This window comes from Cydia splendana, chromosome 21 (genome assembly GCF_910591565.1).
Source record: "Cydia splendana chromosome 21, ilCydSple1.2, whole genome shotgun sequence".
Taxonomy (NCBI): Eukaryota; Metazoa; Arthropoda; class Insecta; order Lepidoptera; family Tortricidae; genus Cydia; species Cydia splendana.
Window position 1 is genome coordinate 6,848,642 of NC_085980.1, and position 6,132 is coordinate 6,854,773.

Sequence of the window (6,132 nt, forward strand, 5' to 3'; positions counted from 1 at the left end):
GCCTCTTTTATTCTTAGTGTATGTTAACGAGTTTCCTAAAATTGTTGACGAGTTATGCGTGTTATTCGCGGATGATGCCACTATACTTTTTTCAGGGGATATACACAACATAACTCATATGGAACAAAATATTAATTCAACCTTTAAAAAGTAATAGATTGGCTTATCTCACTAAATCTCAAAGTCAACTTAAATAAAACTAAATATATCCAGTTTAGGAATTATAAAACAACTCCCATAGAATTAAATATTACAGAAGGGGGAACGACAATAGAAGAAGTTAGTAATATACGTTTCCTAGGAATTACTATTGATACTTTTCTTAACTGGAAAGAGCATATTGCTCGAATTAATAATTTAATTTCTAGTCAATGTTATGCTTTGTCAATTTTATCGGGCACTTGCTCCGAAATCATTGTTAGAAATTCTTACTATGGAAATGTTTTTCCACTGCTGACATACGGAATTATTTTTTGGGGAAATTCTGTAGATGTACAAAGTACTTTTCTTTTACAAAAGAGATGCGTACGTACTATATACCGTATGAATACCGAGGAATCACTTCGGAATGTATTTAAAGACAAACGGATACTCACTCTTACGGGTATTTATGTACTTGAACTCTGTCTTTTCGTAAAGAATAATTTTGAATATTTCGCTAAAAAGTCTTCATTAAGAGACAATCTAAGAGAAAAGTACAAGTATAACCTAATATTTCCAAAGGCAAATAACACATTGTACTACAAAAGCTCCTTCTTTACTTCTATACGTGTATTTAATGCCCTACCTAACTATATTAAAATGTTAGATGATAACAAATTTAAATTCCAGCTTAAACGGTTTCTTACAGAAAATGTATTTTATAGTTTAAAAGAATTTTTCGAAGCGATGGAAACAGCGAGTGATATGTATTAATGATAAGATTAGATGTTATAATGTATATAACTAGTTGTTAATTATTTTTAAGGCTTTAAATTGTACGCTCGAAACGAGCAACTGTTGATACCTTTTTATTGAACACCTTTATGTTCTTACCTACACAGTTTACAATAAATAAATTACTTACTTACTTACAAGTTCATAGCCATAGTGAACCATATTACCATAACCATAAGGTTGATTTTTGTTCAATTATTTTTTAGTAATTAGTGAGTTTTGGTTGTCACCTGACGATAATATTAATTAGGTCTACCTAGATCAAATTGTTAGAAATTAGTTACTTATCAGAATATAATGAATGGATACAAAATCATGTCTTGGAATAAGCGAAATGGTTACCTTAGTTTTATACAAATCTCAACCTAATCAAAATGTACCTACTTCAGTAAAAGCTCAGTAATCAAAAATCTTCCCATAAAAACCTCTATAAATAACGACATCCATTTGACAGTTAAATGACCATAAATAACCAATAAAGTGTAAATATCGTTTAGTTAAATAAACATTTCCTATCACTTCACAGGCGGCTGCCGTCCAAGAATAACATAAGGGGAAAGATGAACTGACACCTCACAACTACAAAACGACACAAAAAATCTCAAACTACCCTCACTTACGACCTTTTTCTTTCAAAGCCATAATCGCCCTTACAGCAAGCGTGAAGACTTGGGGTGATATCTATTACTCTCTACTATCTCTTTTACACCTGTTATATCTCACGTCTCTCTTTTCCTTTCTAGAGTAGTTGGTACTAAATAGGTCTTTAGTATTCGGAAGGGAAGATAGTTAATTACGTGGGGTGCGAAGAAAAATGAGCGATAGTGGAACTCTATTAGCGAAGCGTCTTATCGTGTACCTTATTTCCAAAGAGATAAAGCTTATTATTGAGTGGATAATGGTATATTTAGTATTGAATATAGGGATTGACTGTATTATTGTATTAAATGAATGAGGAAGCCGTGGAATTAATGTGATATTTATTAACATTCGTAACCGCTGCCGCGAAAATTATTCTTTCGTGGTTATCTACTGGTTTTGTACTGATTCAGGTATTCACGAAATATTAATGTTGAGTAGGTATTTCTTATGTATCGTATTATTAATTTAAGCAATTAGCATGTGCTATCATTATCGCTGCCAACTGCTTGGTCTAAATCTACATTTTATTTTAACGACGACCATAAAGCTCTACTTGATGTAGACCTTACAAAGCTTTAAAATGTCAGTTACTTTAAATACAACTTCCAACCAACTCACTGGAGATGGAGTTCGAGTCCCGGCTACAACACTCACCTATACGGCTACCACCAGAGCCTCTACCATCAGTTTTAACATTGACATAACGCTCACGTCTACGTAATTTACTTTCTGTACATCTCGCTTGCACTATTGCTCGCATATGCGAGTACGAGCGAGATGCATAGAAAGTAAGTTACGTAGACGTGAGCGTATATGTCAATGTCAAAACTGATGGTAGACGTACAGGTTGACACTGACATAAGTATTCGCTAGCGTGTGCGTAACTTACTTTACCTATATATGCACCTCGCTCGCACTTTACAAATATAATACGAGTAGATAAGGTAAACGTACAGGTGCTCAACGGGGTCCCGGTACATGTCATCTTGAAATAAAATTGTCAATAGAGGTGACAGCAAGGTGTCGTCTATTGGGCATTAGCATGTCGAGCACTAGTACGTTTACCTTAGCAGGTTTTTTTAGAAATATTGGAATCTCACGGGACGTAAAATCGATAGACATCTTCCAGAAAATTTAGGCATGGCATGAAGCTATAGTCCGACAAGAAATTGTAGAAAATTATTGAGGGCGCCACTTTCTACGTAACTGTCTGTGACATTTTTGACGTAAAATGCTGCACGGCAACAATTTAGCACGCAATTTTTATTGTCATTTTATTAAATTTTTACTATAATTTATTATATTTCGCACTATAATTGTGATACATATATTGATCTACAACTCTCATCATAGTACGAGTATACTCATAAGATACGTTTTATTTTCTATTATTTTACATCCGTATGTTTTTTTTTCTCCTAATGACATGGTATGAAACCACGTGTTACCCGGAATGTCATAGTTAAAGCAAATGATGGGGCATCCTTCCCAACGGTCCAAATATAGCTTCAAGCGTTCACTCAAATATCTGTGGAACGCGTCCTTATGATTTACTCTCGCATATTTGTTTGGGGTGGAAAAAATTACATAAAAAGGGAGGAATTTGTATGACGCGCTAGATAATTTACGAGTATTTAGCTGGAGGTGAACGCGGAATTGGATGGAATTTTGCCTACTAATTAGAAAGGTCACTGTAGTTGGAAATGGCAGCTTCCTGGCCACCTATTTCACCGCTGTGACAATTGTCATATTCACATGACAATGACAATTCGCCGTACATTGCTGGTCCAACAAGTAACTATTGTATTATTGCTACGTACTGCCCATAATATACGGAAATGTACAGTCACCTGCAATAATATGTCACACAACGAAGGCCGCAAAAATATCTGACACGATCTTATTCGTAGAGCCATAAGAGCGTTTCACATATTTTTGCGGCCTTCTATGAATAACATGTTATTGCAGGTGACTGTACAGAAAATGTTCAATGTCAGGTGACAATTGTCAGCTTTGTGAAACAACAGTGCAACACTAGAGAGCCATGAAATCAGGTAAATTAAAAGGTTAGTTACTATTATAACATAGATATATGTATGTAGGTTGATTTTAATAACTGACACAAGATTTGTCTGTTAACTAACTGTCAAAATTATCATGAAAGTTCGCGTCAGCTTTCGTGAGTCAACTTTCTCCAATTAGGTACGTCAGCAGCAGAAGTTACTAAGCGGGCCAGGTGTTTAAAATGATCTTGACGCGACTTTATTGTTAAGAGAATAAGAGCGGTCAAGGTAATTTTGAACACCTCGCCCGCTTAGCAACTTCTGCTGCTGACTGTATATGTAAAATATACACAATGACTTTTGTTATATTATAATACATAATTAAACAATCTTACATCTACCATTTTATAATTAATAGAACAATTTTATACTAAACTATGATCACAAAAAATAAGTCATAATTAATAATATTATTATTTTAGAAGTGGATTACCTACTTAAATCACAAAATGGCAAAGGGGTAATAAATGCATCATCCTCAATATTCTCACAACAGATTAATTAATAGGCGGCTTTAAATCAAGTTCATTTAGATACAGCTGCGTGTCACATAACTATAATTAACGTTACTAGATGTGCCAATGTTTAGACGTCAAATTTATGTTAAAAATAAATCTATTAAAAAGCTTTAAAATATTCTTGTGTTTAATAACCTGAAATCCATTTAACGGCTTTCCCAGTATTATTGACAAGATAACTTTTAAAATGTTATACATATTTGCACTACTGTCATGAAAATAAAACAAATTTCAATAATATACTTTGGTACGGGTCCTTGTTTGCCACAGATGTGGTATAAAAAAAAGGAAAATATGAGATGAATTTCAACCCAAAATAGGAAGAAACTGGGCGACAATATACTTACCTACTTTAGCAATTTAATTAAAGCGACGCAATATAGATATGCTTATTAGTAGGTATAAATAATTATAAGTCGACATCCAGGCTACATAGCTAATCGATCGCATCAGGTGTCAGATTGGTGTAGAGGTCCTCCGGGCCGCCCTGGAAACGTCTCTTTGAGCATCGTTCAACAATGTGCTGGGTAGTTTGATCTTCAAGGCCGCAGTATCACAACGGACTCTCGTTCCATCCCCATTTGTGTCGCATATATTTGCACCTGTAAGCCTAGCCCATGATTGGCGCGATAGTATCTCGCGGCGAGATAGACTACCCGTTATTTTATATGTTAACAAAAGAGGGACGGGTAGTCTATCTCGCCGCGAGATACTGTCGCGCCAATTATATGCTAGCCCGGCTACTTTGACCTGTGCGGATTCTGTTGAGGCGGCACCAGTATTTTCTCTGCAGCGAGAAGCCCTTCGGCTTCTGAGTAAGGTTTTGGGTACTTTAGCAATTGATAAACAAACATGAATACCAAAGTTAGATTGATGGGTAAGAGACACATTAAATCATTCTGTTTTTTTTTCTGCCCAAAGCAAAACAAAATATCTCTTCAAAACATCCAGAACTCTAGCTTTCTATGCCATTTTTGTCTCTTTCTTTAAATAGGTTTTTTCTCATAGCACATCTATTTTAGACACAACATAAATGCTAGTTCCTACACACAAACAGTCATTACACTCCAACTAATCTAACCAGGAACCCGTCAATTAGCAGATATTTTGGCTTGGCCCGTTTTTTCCGTGCACATTAAAAACTATGATTAACGACGCAACTTGACACCGCTCTACAAATTGTTTCGGTTTTAATTTTAATTACTTGGCTGCGGATACGATTTAAACGATAACACATTTATGTTGCTAAGAATTTATGGTTAATTGCGCTGTGTAAATACATACTTGTATTTAAGCAGATGGGTAAGATTTTGTACATTATTATTATGTGTAATACACATACAGATAATGATGTAAGTAGTGCATAATTATTGTCCATCGTATTTTCACGGAAACTTCGTACGTTTCTTGCTATTTCAGTCAGTCTCGGTACAAAAAGTACTGAGGTTGACCGAAGTAGCATGACAAATTCGAACATTTTCGAGAAAATACGATGGAAAACAATTATGCACTACATCTGTATAATAAGTAGGTACAGTGGCGGATTTGCGGTCTTTGCTGCCCTAGGCCCCATGCCCTGTAGCCGCCCCTTTCTCAGCACCCATCATATTGACTACATTTTGAGTTATTTCTTGTTATCATCAGCGAATTTTTTGTCACAATTTGCCGCCCCCAAAAAACTTGCCGCCCTAGGCCCGGGCCTAATTGGCCCTAGGGCAAATCCGCCACTGAGTAGGTACATGTGTAAAGAGACCCCGCTCTTAAGTAAAAAATATTAACTAATAGGTGATTCTATAAATTGTTTCATCACCGTAAATAGATATATACCGTCAACCGGTGTGAATAGGGATGACTGGGGTGAATAGTGACAAAACTTAAAATGCGATTTACCTGACAATTTCTTAAATGTTATGTTACCCTTAATCAGCGACGGAATATATATAGACATCGCTCTCCATAGAAAATTGCCTTCC